This window comes from Macrobrachium rosenbergii, chromosome 19 (assembly GCF_040412425.1).
Source record: "Macrobrachium rosenbergii isolate ZJJX-2024 chromosome 19, ASM4041242v1, whole genome shotgun sequence".
Lineage (NCBI taxonomy): Eukaryota > Metazoa > Arthropoda > Malacostraca > Decapoda > Palaemonidae > Macrobrachium > Macrobrachium rosenbergii.
Window position 1 is genome coordinate 6,657,156 of NC_089759.1, and position 19,501 is coordinate 6,676,656.

General features: G+C 36.1%; 1 protein-coding gene across 1 annotated transcript in view; it reads left to right on the plus strand.

The window, feature by feature from the left end:
* Positions 1-2,962: 2,962 nt before the first annotated feature.
* Positions 2,963-19,501, plus strand: part of LOC136848599 (uncharacterized) — a 62,543-nt gene continuing 46,004 nt past the window's right edge. Inside the window, 1 exon segment of the mRNA XM_067120967.1 lies at positions 2,963-3,118. The gene's annotated coding sequence lies outside the window, so the exon portion shown is untranslated.

Genomic DNA, 19,501 nt, shown 5'->3' on the forward strand with positions numbered 1-19,501 from the left:
CAACCATTTCCTAAATAAACATTAATTTATTTTAACTAACTGTGCAGAGTCATAAACGACGTGGCGAACAATTTCCGCTTGTTCTTGCTCCTTTAAAAAAAAATATGAAACGAGACATGGTTCGTGCTTTCCGCGAACATCTCATTCCAGTTCCGCCACAGGGAAACGTGGTAATTATGTCAAGCTCCTTGTGTCTGCATAAAGCTACCATGGAAAGAACCGTTACTGTCACAGACCATAGAGCTCACGAGGGAATGGTGAACGGAACTGCCCGCATCTGTCAAGATAGAAATGATCGGCGGAAAGTTCACCAGACAGAAGCTGAATCGCTGAGTTCAGCCGGACGGGAAACATGTGATGCCAGACAAAGTTCACCCTGGTATTCCAGGCTGCTGTTAATAAAGAAAAATATAGATATATACATGCGGAACTGGTTAGCATGCAAAGCATCAACATATGTCTACGGGAATGGTTGAGATGTAGAGCATAAACACAGACTATGGAACTCGGTACGATGCACAACACAGATATAGGCCTATGGAACCAACTTGGATCAAACCCTATGCCAGCTGGTCAAGACAATATAAATATGGGTCTTATAAAACATTAAGATACTTAGCAGAAACCTTGGCCTCTGGAGCTGGCTACAAGGCAAAAATTAGACTTAGGCTTATTTAATAATTAGGCTGTAAACCAAAAATTTAATAGTCTGTGTAATTGGTTAAGATGCGAACCTAACACAGGACTTTGGATTTGTTTTAGATGCTTTTATTCTCCTGTTTGTCATTCATATAGGCCTCTGGCCTGTTTCCCACAATTCTGCAAATAAAAAGCTACCTTCATACTCGGCATGCAATAATCTAAGGAGCAGAAAACAATGTGCGAGACGGAATTAAAAAAAAAGAATATAGGGAAGAAACAATGACGTACTTGTGTCCCTATATATTTTTTTTTTAGTTATGCTCAATATCCAAAGAATACTGTCTCTGGATATTGGTTATGCTTACAGTGCTTCTGATTCCTCACCTTAAGGAAATGCAAATTACTGTGAACCCTAAACTCTTTAACTTGCGCTTCATAAAGAAAAGAAAAAATGCTGACATGCCTAAATAAATACATAAGGAAACACCGATTGTAAGTTATCTGGCGTCATAACTGGGGTAGAAGTTACGAGCAAAGACATGTAGTTCAGTTTTTTATTTTTTTTACATGTAGGCCTTGGTACTCGTACCAATCAAGAATAATACGTATGTTTTTTCTTGTCAGTAGCAATGTCATGTGCGTGTTTGGTATCCTAAATATGTTCACATACTTTTGTATCATATATTACAACCCTAGGGATTACATGTACGTGGAAGTAAAAAAAAAAAAAAAAAATACGGACCAAGACATGCTACTGAGTTAAGTAGCAGTGCATAGTGTAAAATTCCGTTACATTAACAATCCAATTATTGGCTTAAGAGAAGAGAGGTTATGTTTAAGTATTTACATGAAAGGTTACCCACTAATGAAAGACTAGAGTTATTGGGGATTAGGAAAAATGATTATTGAGAGTTCTGTGGCTAAACAGAATATACACTTCATATATTTTATTTTTGTAAACGAGTTAAAAGTATTTTTCAATGGTTCAGGAGTAAATTTGAGGCTTTATGTTCTGTAGAAGGTAAAGAATGGATCAAATTATTAATGTTTGACATTAAAGCTAAATATAAAGATAGGAACACTGCAGTTCTTATCTGTAATTATGTGCATTGTATGTGGATAAGCCGTTTGCAGAAGCTTGCTGAAAATGTAACTTTTTGTTTTCTTATGGGGAGATTAAATTATTTGAGATAGTTTGTAGGAATTTTGTATGGGAAAAAATTCATGCGTTCAACATTTTAATTGCTGAAATAATGTAAATATTGTATTCCTGTTATTTTTAAATAAAAGTAGAAAAAAAAGTTCCGTTATATGTAAGCTTTCTTGAAATATCACTAGAAAATAATGATGCCCATCGCAGAACCATAACGCTCTACATCAAATTATCATTTTCTGCAGAAAAACTATTAAATTTCCAGACTGGAAGGACGGAAGTAAAGAAGGAAGGAACAGAAGTGAGCACGAAAACGTGGAACTTCTGGCAGCCGCAACTTCCTGACCGCACAACAATATCAACTGGAAACTGTTCAATCTGAGTTCGTTTTCGCTCTCTGTTCAAGAGTTAATAACTGATTTTCAAGGCCGAGCAGTGATGGTCATTCATGAATGAAATTAAGAAGGAATTCGCGCTCATGATCATATTCCTCGCACAAATGAAGATAACAGGACAGAACAACACCTGTTTGATGCAATGTGACGCATTTTGTCTGAGAGTAACGGTCGTCTCATAAATAGTGCACGGTTAGGAAGAAGCATCCCCTCCAGGCAATTGTTTTAATACTATTTATTTTCATCGATGGCTCTTGTTTGTCGTGCAGACAAAGGTGTAATGGCATTATTTTATTTAAATATATATATCAGTCCTTAATTTGTATGTATTTTCCGTTCTTACTTGTGAAACTTTAGTAACGTTAGCATAACTGCCGATAACATTCCTACCTATAGAATCACAAAAGAATCGTGAAATTGAACCTGCAGCATATTCAGCTGTATGTGTACAAAATTTCAAACAAAACAGTGTCTGATTTGAAAGGTACTAACTCAGAAGTTAGAAACAGACTAAACTAAAACCTAGCTTGTTTAGTCATCTCTGAAGAAACTCAAATTACTTAGGAATTAATAATACTCAACCCCCAATTCGCCACGGTAATAATTAAACTCTGAACAAATGTTCCTCTTCGTTGAATAGCGGTCGATTGATCAGAGGAAAACGTTCATAGTAATCGTGCGTCTGGCAGCATGGCAGCTTCCAGTCAATCTCGTACACGACAGTTGGTGACAGGTGTGAGGTGTTTGTTTGGCATGTTTGCTACTCAGTCTCAGTCACAGAAGTGAAGAGCAATGGGAATGGTGTGCTTGTGTGTTGCGGGTGCTCCCCTGACTTAGCTAAGTGATTTCAATGATTCCAGTCAGTTGAAACATACTACCATTACCTGCTAACCCTCAGAGGCTCCTAGGTGACCGAAGAATATCGAAGGTAAACAGGTTTTTTTTTTATACTTAGCAATTAAGAGTTCAGTAGGTTTTATGATTTTTGTGTTTACGAATACAGGCCTAGTAAGGTACCAAGCTATTTACCCAACTTTATCATTACCTTCAAATTGTTTACCATTTATGAGGTGGCCTCAGGAGTTATCCTTCCGTTTTTCAGCAACTCTTTAAGATCAAGATGCGAGACCCATATCATTCATCCAACTAGGTATCAGCTACCTCTTTCACTGTCTAGGTCTACAGAGGAACAATGGGATTTAAGTTTAGGAACCCTACATACAGTTTCAACCTATGTGAATGCGTTCAGCTTAGGCTACAACGGTATTTTAAACCTTTTTACAGAACTAAGTTTATCACAACACCAATTTCGGTTACTTAATAAACTCGTATATCGCTGCGTGTCAAAGATATATTATTATAATGGGTAATGTGTAATTAAGCTTCCTTATCACCTTAGTGCGCCTATGTAAGATCAAGAGCAGATTTTAAGGTGGCACAGGACTATTAGCAAAATTTCATTGCTTAGTTCTTAGAAAAATCACTCTTATTTTCGTTCTTTTTGTAAAAAAAAATTTTTTAATTTCTGTGTGTGTTTCTTTATGTAATAATTATATTGCTATTACTTTTATTGACGTTTGATTACAGTTGTGTATTATCTTGGCAGTTTTCTTTACATTTATGGGCATTTAATATGAACGACAACTGTTCATGCTAGAGATCTTTTTTTTTTTTTTTTTTTTTTGAGAGAATGACTGTGAGCAAATAATTATTACTTGGTTATTCTGCATGTTGGTAGCCATTGTCGTATCACTGAAAAAAAATTTTTTTTTCTTGTTTAGTAATAACAACGGTTATTTCATCAGATGCAATATACTGATTCTTGACAGGTAAATTTGAAATTTTATTAAGGTTTCTGCACTTCTCATTTATTACGAAATCCTTAGTACCCATACATTTTTTCCCCTGGATTGTCAAAATGAAATTGAACATGCCCACATTAAATAAAAGTGGCGTGTAACCTTCAACCCACAGAGTCACACGAGAATCACGCGCCTCAGACAACCGCCTTGGGGTGCTACTCAATTACCTCAGACTTTGATCTCTGTAGCACTGTGGTGCCGTCAGGACACCTCACATGGTGGGCTGCAGACATTACTAAATGGCGTTTGCAGCATCCATTCGGCCCCTAATTACACTTGCTTTTTAGCCTTTTATTTTACCACCATTCCCTCCTCCCTTTCTTCCATTGTGCTATCCAACTTCTCTAATTGTTACTTTTGAGTGCAACTTCGGAGTTTTCTCCCAGTTTCGCCTTTAGATCCAGGTATTTCATCCCGTTTATTTTTAATATTTTTATAGTGCTGTCCAACCACTCCAACTCACCTTTTCACTTCATAAGTGCTGAATGGCTGAAAGTACCCCAGTGCTCGGCTTTATTTATTTATTTAGATTTAGATGATTGCATTTAATTTAAGCAGACGCTTTTTGTGAAACCATAGTTTTATCAATAAAAAGAACAAGGAACTATGATTTGCTAGCCTGATTAAACAAAAAAAAAAAAGTGGAGGGAAAGGCGTAAAAGCTAATACTTACTGAATAATAATAATAATAATAATAATAATAATAATAATAATAATAATAACAACACTTACGGATTATACAATATATATATATATATATATATATATATATATATATATATATATATATATATATTTATGTACTTACATACATACATATATATATATATATATATATATATATTTATGTACTTACATATATATATATATATATATATATATATATATATACATACATACATACATAATGTTTATGTGGGCATGTACTGTACGTATGTGTGTGTGCCAGTCCAACTTAAATTACATCAGCATCGGCTGAGGTCAAGTTCAGGGCACGGGGTTAGCAATCTCATCTTTAGAGATTTGCTAAATAACGGTAGTCCCTACTCTTCTGGTGCCACTCCTACGAAAAGGGTAAAAGTATACCGTAACAGTTTACAGTTTACATATTCATGTATGTATTGGTTGTCTTTAAAGTCTACAGGTTCATATATAAGCCTCGTATATTCAAGGAAGACTTCAAAAATCGATCGGGGTTAGATGGCGGGGGATTTTTGGGGGGCGGAAACGACTCGGTCAGGTTTCATTAAAATTCCAGTGCGCATCAGTTTATTTTAATAATGACTATACTTTGTAGTTAGTTAGATGTGACGGGCTGCAGTCAAGTTGTATAAAGGGCATAAGGATAGCAACCTCATTCTGATACTTCTTGGATTATAGGGGAAAAGATATATATGTATATATATGCATATATATATACATACTTGCATATATATATATAAAAAAATGACATATTTTACTGTATATATATTTTATATATGATAAATATATATATATATATATATTATATATATATAATATATATATATATATATATATATATATATATATATATATAGCAATGGTGGGATGAAGAAGTTAGAGGTTACTGAAGGAAGAAAACCTTATTTGAGGTGCAGTTCATGATAGCAGAGAAGGGGAAAAGATCTATATATGTATATATATGCATATATATACATACTTGCATATATATATATATAAATAAAAAATTATATATTTTACTGTATATATATACATATATATATATTATATATGATTATATATATATATATATATATATATATATATATATATATATATATACTGTATATATATATATATATATATATGTAGAATCTACTGGTCATTTTTACGAGACACATGTAATTCTAATAGCCACAATGCCCTCTTAACTTCTCGAATTCTTCGCGCTTTTTTGGATATGCTTGTAACCACAAAGCCGTAAGATCCAAACGCAAGAAACTGAAGAGACTTTTGATGTCCGGTCGCGGGAAACGAACCCGCGTCACCGTAACCATAAGGAGGTGACGTTGCCGACCTGACCACGAGAGGGATAAAAGTCTATTACCTCTCATACATATATATACCTGTCGTTTTCAGATATGTTTATTAGAGCTGGAACAGACCCATCCTCACCATCGTAGCCAAGTGGGCAAACGTTTTTATTGCTTTTTAGGCTGAAATAGCCTATATATGTAGAATCTACTGGTCATTTTTACCAGACACATATGTAATTCTAATAGCCACAATGCCCTCTTAACTTCTCGTGGGATGAAGAAGTTAGAGGTTAGTGAAGGAAGAAAACCTTATCTGAGGTGCAGTTCATGATGGCAGAGAAGTTATGTTTAAGGAAAAGTTAGTTAAGAGGTAAAGAAGGCAAGTAATAAAGATAGAAGAGAAAAAGTGAGCAAGAACTTTATGATGGATAGGGAGTTGTTCTTCGTGAAGTAAATGCAGACAGAAATGTTAATGAACGAATGTGTCTCAGAATGACAGTTGCAAATAGAGACGCTGTCTGAAGTTAAGCCGGTCCTAGGTCACTGGAGTATTTGGAAGATATGCCGAATTTTAAGGGCAGAAGAGTAGCTGATCTGAATGACCCAAGAGGAGAGGGAATGTTGAGAACGTAAGGAGGGTAACTGAGAGTTGAAGAGTAGAGAGACTCAGTTTTGAAAGTGTGATTGAGGGTCTGCTAAGGGAAAGGTTTTGAAGAAATCTGCAAAATGAATAGCGATGTCTTTGTATAAAGGTAGAGACGTTACAGGAGACTGTAAAAACTATGGGGGCATGACATTATTTAACGCCGTAGGGGGAGGGGTAGTGCCGTCAGTGCACCTCATGTGGTGTACAGTAGGCATCACTAAATAGGTCTTTGCAGTGTCCCTTCGGCCCCTAGCTGCAAACCCCTTTCATTCATTTTACTGTACCTCCGTTCATATTCTTCCGTCTGACTTTCCACCCCCTCTAACAGTGTTTCGTAGTGCAACTGCGAGGTTTTCCCCGTATTGCACCTTCAAACCTTCTTATTGTCAATTTCCGTTTCAGCTCTGAATGACATCCTAGGTCCCAGCGCTTGGCCTTTGGCCTAAATTCTACAGACTGTTCTATTCTATGGCATAATTTGAAATACTAGGGCAGTTGAATGGGAGTGATTTAATTGCTCAAGTAAGACAGACGACAGAGGTATTAAGAGGGGTTAAGAACACTATCTTTAGACGAAGATGAAGGTGTGTGGGTCAGGTGATGGTAATGAAACTGTTATATGAGAAGTTTAGGAGTAACGGGGAAAGTTTTGTGTAGTGACCTGGACCTAGAAAACACTTTTGATAGAATTGATAGAAGCAGTGTTGAGGGTGATGCATGACACACAAAATATGCTACTGCTAGCGATCAAAATATTTAATGACAGTGGCGAAAGAAGTATGAGTTTATAATAGTTAGACAGGAGGATTTCTGCTTTTGGGTTCATGCCCCCACGACTGTTAAAAATAATGTGTTTTCGGAAAGAATGACGCAAGAACTTAAGAGATAGGCGATTCGAATTATGTGCAAACAATTTACAAAGGAAAGTAATACCAGTAATTTTCCTTTATATATATATATATATATATATATATATATATATATATATATATATATATATATATATATTATATGCAAACAATTTACAAAGGAAAGTAATACCAGTAATTTTCCTTTATATATATATATATATATATATATATATATATATATATATATATATATATATATATATATATATATATATGTGTGTGTGTGTGTGTGTGTGTGTGTGTGTTTTTGTGTGTTTCGTGGCGGCACAGTAATAAAGTTTTTGTGCAGCGTTATGTATCGATACGCTAATTAAAAGACCGGTAAATTTATTAAATACCTGTAATTTTTCGGTTAATTTTTTCCAGTGTTAAGGAACGAGTTAACGGCAAATGTAAGAATTATTTCTCACTCAGTTTCTTGAGTGTTATATATATATATATATATATATATATATATATATATATATATATATATATATATATATATATATATATATATATATATATAAGGAACAGTATTTTTGTTATTGATGTTCTGGGAAATTTCCTAAAGATACACTAACAAAGATATTAATACGGTCTTCACTCATTTTCGTGCGGTACAAGGTTTTTTTTTTTTTTATTTATGTGTGAAAAGTTCCGTAACTTAAAACTGTTATAAAGTTTTTTTCAGGGCGTCACGTAACTGTAAAGTAGGTAGCAAAATGAAAGACTACCTTATCAAACTGTTTTTATACACAGTTTTATGGAGCGCTGCATAACGGAGCAGAAACAAAGAATAAGATGAGTAAATTAAACAATATTATCTGGGAGTGACGATGCTTTTGCTCAAATAGCAGGTGGAGCATATGTCAGGTTTAAAGTAATGCACATATTTAGTGATGCAACTGCTTTTCATGGCTGATTTATCTTCAATAAATAAAAAAACGATTGAATGGCGCTGTCGCTTCTAGAACGTTGAATCTTTGATAAGAACAGTATAGCTAGCAGAAATTTCAGCGTTCCAGTTATAAATAAATGTATTTGTAACTGGAAATGCTGAAGTCACTGCTGGCCATACTGTTCCTATTAAAAGAATTTATTATGCCATCTGTCCGCGCAGGTCTATTTTCGCTCGGAAAGTATGTCGCTTCTTCATAAGTAGTCGAGTTTTCACTTAGAAATTTCGTAATTCTCTGAATAATAATGAATTCTCTGAATAATAATAGTGCTACTAATGCTAATTATGGAAACATCACCGTTCATAAGCATCAGCAGCAGTGGTAACCGAGCCCCACATGTCGTTTTTGAATCCTCTGAGTCGAGTGTCCCCGTATGGGGTGTAGTGCCGTCAGTACACCTCACTTGGTGCACTGTAGGCATTACTTAAGATTCTTTGCAGCGTCCCTTCGGCCCATAGCTGCAAACCTCTTCGTCCATATTATTATATCTCCGTTCATGTTCTCTTCTTCCATCTGGCTTTCCACCCTCTCTAACAATTGTTTCTTAGTGCAACTGCGGATGTTCCTCTTGTTACACTTTTCAGACCTTTTTAATCTGTTTCTCTCTCAGCACTGGATGACCTCATAGGTCCAAGCGCTGGGCCTCTGGCTTAAATTTTTATGTTCCATTCCATTCTGGATCAAGTATAGATAAGCCTAAGAGCAAAACTTCTGACTGTATGAGAAAATAAACGATAAAAGCAAACACGTTCTAATTCTTCTTCGGATATGATATAGAAGACAGAGATTAAATGCCCCTCGGGCCCTGAACATCAGGTAATCGCTTCTCCTCTCTAGAGGTAACTGAGCAGAATTATCAAACAATAATCGTCCCAGTTTTACTGGCAATGGGCTAAGAGCAACGAAGACTGCTAACATGCCCAGATGGGCCTGTTGCAATGATTCATCAGACAACAAATTAAAGGGTAGGTTTTATAACTTTTCTCTCTCCTTTTAAACCTAGGATTTAAAATATATATATATATATATATATATATATATATATATATATATATATATATAATACATACATACATATACAGTATATATATATATATATATATATATATATATATATATATATATATATATATATATACTGTATATATATAAGGTTTGATTTTATAACTGATTCTTTTGGTCTCGACCTGTGGATAGATTTAATGCTGGGTACCTGAGATATTTGTTTTAAATAGAGAGACCGAGAGTCTGAAGTATATATTACTGTCAATATGCCTCCCTGTAACTGAAGGTGGTAAATCTTATTCATATATATATATATATATATATATATATATATATATATATATATATATATATATATATATATATATATATATATATATATTAAAACTTAGATTTATAAAGAGCGAGGAAAGATTAATTTTTATATGGTCGAGAATAGGTTGGCCATCCTACTGAAAGGAGGATATTTATTTTATATATATTTTAATATCATCTATAACCCCTTAAGCTCTCGACTGTTTTATATGTAAACATCCAGCTGCCAGGAACTCGTTAACAAGGTGTTGACCATAAAATTTTCCCCTTTAGGGGGTTAGTGCCGACAGTGTACCTCACGCGATGCGCTGTAGGCATTACTAAAGGTTCTTTGCAGCGTTCCTTCGGCCCGTAGCTGCAACCCCTTTCATTCCTTCCACTGTACCTCCATTCCTATATTTCTTCCATCTTGCTATCCACCTTCTCCTAACGATTATTTCATAGTGCAACTGCGAGATTTTCCTCCTGTTACACCTTTCAAACTTCTCTACTCCTAATTTCCTTTCCAACGCTGAATGACCTCAAAGATCCCAGTGCCTGGCCTTTGGCCGAAACTCTGTATTCCATTCCATAACATTTTCAGATAGTGCTGCAGCATCATTGGTCAGTTAAAAATGAGACAAAGGTCCTGTTCATTTCTGTGACACCACTTCGTCCGTCCTGTAAGTCAGCAAATTGCCTGTAGCGTTTGGGAACGAATTTAGCTCGGTTGACTGATTTCGTGTAATACAGGTCTTAATTACCGTGAGAAAGAGGTAGAGGCAGATAACAGGATTGGGTGCAGTGTCTTAAAGCGGCCGCAATTTACTCGTTTTGTCAGACTGTGCGCGATAAGTGATGTTTGGGTTTGTGAGCGAATTAAGCCGCTATATTAAGAAAATGCTAATTTTATTTTAATTCTCTTGAATGGACGAAAGTCATCTTTAAAGAGATGTATGTGAAGTCATTGACTAAACAAAAAAGAAAATATTTTATCAAATATATCCAGATGATGGGGATGAGATGAACCACTTCTTTTACCAAGTTCATCTGGAGTTAATCGACTAGACACATTCTTCATCAAAATCACGCAGTCCAAGTGATCAGGTGAAAACCATTCGGATTTTAATGTCAAAGTTAGGAATCCTTTCATCAGATATGTACGGATGTATATAACAAAGTCTGGGACACCTTTTATCTACCTCGTTCTGATTGATAAAGAGGTCAGGATCTCCCGGCATCAAATTCATGCTAAACCATGTGAGTTGTGCCGAGGGAAGCATTTACGAGATTCGTAAGGATAGCCTTTACCAAATATCCTCTATCCTATTCAAAGGGTATGCTTTATTGCGTGAAGATAGATAAGATTCCTTGAAGCTGCGTGTTCTTCGTATAGCTTAAGTTCACCAACTGATGTCTCATTGCAGGTAATAGCGGAGATACTCATTAAAAGAATTATTTTCACTGTACTGTAATATTCAGTACAAAAAGATAAGGCTTGCCCCACAGGTGGGAGCAATATCACTCATCATACTCTAACTTCATATTATAACTCCCTGATCCCCTTTTCTCTCCGAGAGCAGCCAGATTTCCTGAACAGCAGCACTAATATGCGGTAAATGTGCCTCGCTGTCGAACTTCTTAGTTCCTGAGGTCCTTTTCATTCCTCACTCCGCTAGACTGTGGAACAGTCTCCCTGAGGATGTGGAGCAAGTGGAACTTCGGAAGTTCAAGCGAAGATGCGTTACTACCCTAATACAGCTCTCCTTTTATTTTAATAATTTACTTACATTTTTAACTATTTATTTATTTTATAATTTAATTTTCTTTTTTAATAAGTGACCTCTTCTTTTTGTATTTCTCATTACCTTCCGTTGCTTCTTCATAATGAAAATCATATTCTTTGGAAGCTTGAATTTCAAGTCAATGGCCCCTGTGGTGGGCTTGTTCCATATTAATAGGTTCATCTACCGCATAATAATAATAATAATAATAATAATAATAATAATAATAATAATAATAATAATAATAATAATAATAATCATATTTTTGTCTCCAATGGCTTGAGCTTATACAGGCAGAACCCTTTTGTTAACTAGTTTTTGGTTAGTTTTCAGTTATTCTGTTAAAGATGAAATTGTTGAAAAGGTTATTAGCGAGGCCATGGTTTTGCCTCGAGGAAGCGCGCAAGCACCGGAAGACAAGTTGCTTGCATTTACATAAACGTCATTACACAAATTCTGTATAAGTATTGTACAGATTATTATTATTATTATTATTATTATTATTATTATTATTATTATTATTATTATTATTATTATTATTATTATTATTATTATTATTATTACACTTGATAAATAAAAATGGGACGAAACATATATGACGAAGACAGTTAGTCCATAAATCTGAGAAGTTATATTCACTTCAATAATATGCTCTTGCATATGCAGACTGACTTGCAGTTTACAGAAATATGAATGGCATTAATAGCAATAAATATTGAAAGTAACCCAACCATTTTATTTGGTATTCTTTTATATATCGTGCATATTTTGCTTTAACATTCGCAGTAAAAAAATCTACTAACAATCTGGGAAGGTTCATTATTTGCAGCCTTGGATTTCAGTAAATGAAAGCTTGAGAATGAATGATAAAAACTAACGAAATTTATCTATGGGAAATTTTTTCAGTTTCTTTAGATGAGCTCCTCTGTAATCTTTGTACTGCTTCCTCGTATATTTTTTGTTTAGCAGCATGTGGTATGAAGATATCATCCACTATCTAAACTTCCCATAGTGGGGTAATGTCGTCAGTGCACCTCATGCGGTGCACTGCAGGCACTACTTAAGGTTCTTTGCAGCGTCCTTTAATTCGGCCCCTAGCTGCAACCCCTTCCATTCCTTTTATTCTACTTACATCCATTTTCTCTTTCTTCCACCTTCCTCTAAGCAGCCCTTTCCTAAGAGCTCTTTCATATTGTAGCTGCTAGGTTTCCTCCTGTTACACCTTTCAAACATCTCTTCTCCCAATATCCCTTTCAGCGCTGAATGACCTCGTAGGTCCCAGCGCTTGGCCTTTGGCCTAAATCCTATATTCCATTCCACTATCTAAACCTATCGCGCTGAGTGATGTTGATTGCAATGTCTGCAAGTTCCTCTGCGTGCTTTATGATTACCAGCTGTTTTTGCATGACTCCTGTCAGAGGGACGACTCATAAACCTACTATGAATGCTACTGCTGTAATTAAATACATCGAATTGAAGGTATCTTTTAGACTACAAGGGAACGACCCACAAAAGCAGCGAACTTGTACTAATCTTTTCGTGCTTGGTCCTTTTAGCATCGACTTTCGCTGCTTGACCCAAATGTTAACGAATGCTCGACTGCATAAATAAATACTGTTCGTGTGTCAGCGACTGACATAATTTGCGAAAGCGGAATTCCTGCTTCCTTGACGTAGTGAAGAAGCTGTGTGTGAGAAGTATGGAATGCAACTTTGACTCCTTGAGGTTAGAATGCTAAATTATGGGTTGGTGACAGACAGGTAAGACGGAGGACCCGTGCATCGTATTTGTCATAGTTTCCGGCAGGTAAGTTGTAGAAGAACATCTTGACCACAGGCGTGGTGTTGGTACAACCAACGCGAGCAAACCAATTAGCAGTGGACCGTCTAAAGGAAAATGCGTGTTGGAGTCCACTGATTTCCGAATGTAAATTGTTTTGCAGACTGAATGACGATGGTGGAAAGATTAATTTGATTCTTCGTTACCGGCCGTGGCCTTCTGAGGTGGCAAAGAAATGGAAGAAAATAGATTATCGTACCAAAAGCGAGAGCTTGGGAATAAAAGAAAATGATTTAAGGAAGTAAGAATAATCGTAGCGTCCAAAGCCTATTCAGATTCATGAATGTGAATGTTAACCCAGATAAAACCCAGTTTTCCTCATTACATTGTGATGTGTCATTCATACATGTACAGTACAGTACATTACTGCTAACGGCTCAGTGCTTTCAGTCGCAAACAGATTAACTTCCTGGAGTAAACAACCACCTGTTTGACCTACATACTTGAAACCCTTGAGTAGGCTAAACACAAAAGCACTATTGTCGTTTGAGGTGCCTTTGTAGGTAAACAAGATGACGCGAGTAGATCGTAGCATTGGATCTGGATAGATTAAAAGCTGTTTCCATAACATGATTTTCTCGTGTGGGTTGTTAGTATTCCGGTTTACAGCAAGTTTTTTGGGATGAAGTTGTTACCTCCATGCCCTTCTCCATTGTGGCTGCAAATAACCATCAGTACGTAATACACAGCATCATCAATAGGGACACTATGTACTTTGCAGGAAACAGAACCCACACACACACGCAGGCAAGCACATACGTTTGGTTCAGAAGCATAGGATGAAAGCAGAATTTCATCTGCGAGTATCAGACCTTCACAAGTGTCCGAGATACAGTAGATTCTCATTCGACGAAAATATTTCCTGTGTCTGTTACTTCTCTCAAATGAACACCTTACTCTTTGGAAACTTGAATTTCAAATCAATGGCCCCTGTGGTGGACTTGTTCCATATGAATAGGGTGCATTTTCTGAATAATAATAATAATAATAATAATAATAATAATAATAATAATAATAATAATAATAATAATAATAATACTTTGCCAGACTAACAAGATGTTTTTTCAGTTCAATAGTAAAAGGAACCGATGTGAAATAAAACTTAAACCTAACCGTATAACAAAAGTCCAGCGTCTGCTTAATTATTTCGTGTTTCAGTTCCAGTATCAGGATAACTTTTTATATTAGAGTATCTCATGCATATAAATATATAAATATTTGAAGACATAAAACTTTAAGTAACCTTCCAACTTGGTGGAGTAACCAGTTGTAACTCGCAGTCGAGAAAGAGAGAGAGAACACTTCCTCAGTTCTCGAGCAGTTTCTAACCCCAAGCATCGGGGAAGTGGTTAGTGTCATGCAACCAACATAACAGGCAAGCAAGCAATCATCTCACTTCTTAATGGAGGTATTCGTTTTCTCTGCGGTAAACGCGGATAGATTTTCACTATTGCTTTTTTTTTTGTTACTTGCAAAAGAGAATTACGAATTTAAATATCACGAAAATGAGATAAGTTAATCGGGATTAATCGATAATAACATTTTATTCAATTATTTCATGTGTTCTTGATTCCTGGGGTTGTTTTTGAGTTTTCGGGAAAATATTGTACTTGTCCAACTTCTGTCATACGAATACAAAACCGAAATACCGAGGGCGAATTTTTAATTGATTTAGCGATGCTGTAATGGCGCTACAGCAACTATTTAGCATGCTAATTATAAAACTTTGCACTCTGTCTTCTCGTGGCTCGTTATTACTTGTTATCTTAATCGGAATTTTGTTTTTAGATAACAAATTGCGAAGATGAACTAGTGTAACAAAACAGCAATTTTTCAACGTCAATTAGAGACTGCTTTGACCAAGGCGCGCAACACGAATTGAAACTGAGGCTCACAGAAGCCGTATATAGTAGAGAAGACTTCGGAAGTTCTTTCGGTGCCCAGATATGCCATTACACTTGGGTCTTGGTCACAACACAGCTGACCTGATATTCCTTCTATGATAACTTGTCTTTGAGAATCCCTTATATATAAACAATTCCGATCCGCGTTTTGAACTCTTAGGTGTACGAGGGGTAAGCCTTATCCCACCAGGACGGGTGCACCTCACGCGTAGGCATCGCTGAAAGTTCTCTACAGCGTCCCTTCGGCCCCTAGCTGCAGACTTTCATTCCTAATGTTGTACCTCCATTCATATTCTCTTTCTTCCATCTCACTTCCCACCCTCTCCTAACAATTGGTATATTGTGCAGCAGCGAGGTTTTCCTCCTGTTACACCTTTCAAAACTATTTACTCTCAATTTCCCTTTCAGCGCTGAATGACCTCATAAGTCCCAGTGCTTGGCCCTTGGCCTAAATTCTTTATTCCATTCCATTTAATTCCAGATAGTATTCGCGTTCACCTTCTCAGAAAGTTTTTTGGCGGGATGAGGTTGCAAGCTTCTTGCTCATATTCGCTCTCGTTTTGACCCACCACAGCTGATTAGCTGCTAGGTTCATAATTCACTGCTTAGCTTAGGAATCGAACATCTAACATTTAGCTTGTGAGGTGAGCACCTTAATCGCTGGATTGTAAGGACTTACAATTGTGTATGCGTGTATATATATATATATATATATATATATATATATATATATATATATATATATATATATATATATATAGAGAGAGAGAGAGAGAGAGAGAGAGAGAGTACACATATATCTATGTGTGTGAACCTCTCTCTCTCTCTCTCTCTCTCTCTCTCTCTCTCTCTCTCTATATATATATATATATATATATATATATATATATATATATATATATATAATGTGTGTGTGTTTGTATGGCTGGGTGTATGTCCCGTAGATGGAATAATAATTTAACACATCAGAAGAACATCAGTTCCCTTACATCTCTACACCTCCGTATAAACATCCACTAATCCACCCGGTTCGGACACAGACAAAAAACGTAATAATTTCGCTTCCTGTTACTGCCTGTTGTCTGTGGTTTAGACGCGTCGTGTTTACCTAACTGTATCTCTTGCATAATAAATAATTGTGTTTAATAAGCACTTTGGGTCTTGTGGTCGGATTTTATCTTTTGTGATGGGAGAACGGTTTGAGTTCAGAGGTCGGGTTGCTAACCACCAAGTTATTTTTTTTCTTATTTCTTATTTCTTTTATGGAAAATATCCCGTAGGGTGGAGGGGTAGCGCCATCTGTACACCGGACGAGATGCGAAGTAGGAATTTACTTAGGGTTCTTTGCAGCGTCCCTTCGGCCCCTAGCTGTAACCCCTTTCATTCTTTTTACTGAACATCCGTTCGTATTCTTTCTTCCATCGTACTCTCCACCCTCTCCTAACAATTGTTTCATAGTGCAACTGCGAGGTTTTCCTGCTTTTACGCCTTTCAAACCTCCTTTACTCACAATTTTCCTTTCAGCGCTGAATGGCCTCGTAGGTCCCTGTGCTTTGCCTCGGCCTAAATCTTTTATTCCATTTCCAATTTATAGAATATAAAATCACCTTGCTTAGTTTTTACACAGATTATATTGCAGTTTGAAGACTCATTCTTTGTGTTTATAAGTAGAAACTAAAAAAAAAATGAAATCCAGTTAAGGATTTTCTTTTTGATACAATCGCTAAAAGACAGCGATGCAATTTTTATTATTCACATTGCATGATGAATGGCACAGAACGCTCTACAGATATGTATGACTGTTTCATCTTTTTTTATGTTTTATATCTGGAATGATATGTGCAAAATGTCCATGATGTTAATGGCGAGTAATATACAGGCAGTCTCTGAGTTATAGCGGCTCTGACTTATGGCGCTTGTTCAAATGTATTCATAAAAAAACTGGTTCCAGGTTACGGCACAGTAATCCGACTTATGGCGACATAAGCACTGTAACTGAGATCAGAACCCTTGCTGTAACCCGGGGACTGCCTGTAGTTTTCATTGAGCCTGTTGTGGAGCAGTGGTATGATTCTCGGCTACCAGTCGAGAGGGCTGGGGTTCAAATCCCGCTGCTCACTGTTGACTTGGTTTGCGCCACTGCAAAAAATCCCAGCGGCCCATCAACCTAGCGGTCCGAAAAAACCCGAGAGGTTCGGTAGGAGAATAGGTACCAGCCCTCGGGCTGGGGAGTTAAACAGAGGGCCTAGTGACACACTGGCCACGTGTCATACGCATTGGGACCTGTCCCCTACTGGCTGTCAGCCTAAGAAACAGGAGATCAGCGCCTGCCCTATGTGCCTACAGAGGCCCAGGAGGACTTTAACTGTTTTGTGCTTGCTTTTTAGGTCTTGTTTTATGACTTTTTTATTTTAGATTTTTATGTATATTTTTGAGATGCATAGTGAGTGGCATTCCACTTCGTTTTTGATAATTGTATTTTTTTCTCCTATAAATTTTTTTAATAGATAAAAATTGTAGCCTCTTGGGGAAAATATTTGTTGTAAAATAATGTATATGAATTTGTATTCGAAATAAATTATTATTATTATTATTATTATTATTATTATTATTATTATTATTATTATTATTATTATTATTATTATTAAGAAATACTCATAGTAGCATGAGTCTTGAAATGAAGGAAAAAAATCAGCAGTTACGTATGGGTACATAAATTTAAAAATAAATCTCTACAGACAGCTTTCGGGAATCTGTTCGATTCGCCTTTGCAGTCTGAAAAGGGGAATGGAACAGATTCCCGAAAGCTCTCTGTAGAGATTTATTATTCAATATATTTGTACGCATCATTAAATGGATTTGTTTCTTCTTTAATAATAATAATAATAATAATAATAATAATAATAATAATAATAATAATAATAATAATAATAATAATAATAATAATAATACCGTGTTGGTGACTAAAAGGACCGTCGACAATTTATTAAGAGGTTTGAAACATCCGGAAACACTGGCTTTCCACTTCCTGGTAGGCTAATAATTCCCGATGGGCCAGCAATTATCCTTCCCAGGTGCAAATTATCAAGGTAACTAGGTTACTGTGTATGTTCAAAATGGACAAGCTTGTAGCATTCTGGGAAGACATTTTCGAAATTCATAATTTTCATTCAGTACAAAACAATTAAGACTGACTGAAATAGACCTATAATATACATAGGATAAATTTGAAAATAAACTACTGTTTAATGTAATTAGATGGGGTGAACTCTGAAAATAAGTCTCCCTTTAGGATTCATTGACAGGAGTTTGAAAATAAACGACCCTTTAATATCCATAAGGATAATTATATTAAAATTAGCTATATATTTCGCGTGCTGAATTATAAGTTAAAGCTGAAGAGGAAAAATGTGAAAAAATACGTTAATGGTTGAAGCAAAAAGCGAGGGATAAAGTAATTTTTTGTAAAAAGTTATTTGCAAAATGCTTGGTTAATAAATGTATTTTTTGTCACGGAATCTGAAGAGTGACCACGTAGGGTGGTAGTGTCGTCAGTGCACCTCACGCGGTGCACTGTAGGCATTACTTAAGGTTCTTTGCAGCGTGCATTCGCTTCCTAGCAGCCACCCCTTTCAACCTTCCACTGTGCCTCCGTTCATGTTCTCTCAACCCTCTCTTAACAATTGATTCACAGTGCAACTGCGATGCTTCCCTCCTGCTACACCTTTCAGACATTTTCACTGCCAGTTTCCGTTTGAGCGCTGAATGACCTCATAGGTCCCAGTGCTTGGCCTTTGGCCTAAATTCTCTATTCTGTTCTATTCTAAAGAGTGGCCCTGTAATGGCTAAGATGATAATCATCTGAAAGCTTAATGTAATTTGTTTTCAGCCTAATCAGTGTAATAAAAGTCCTAGTTAAAGCGGTTTAATGCAGGATGTCTGAAGGAACTGTCTTTCCTTAGTTGACTTATGTCCTCTCGTGCATCTCCGGATTCCTTCAGATGTTCTGAAGCATAGGTCAGTCCTTGAGTTCTTTCAAACATTTATCCTTGAACGTCTATGTAGCTCAGTTCTTTTACTGTAAAATTAGCGGTAGCAAATATTTTCGGACATTCTTGGACGTAGAAA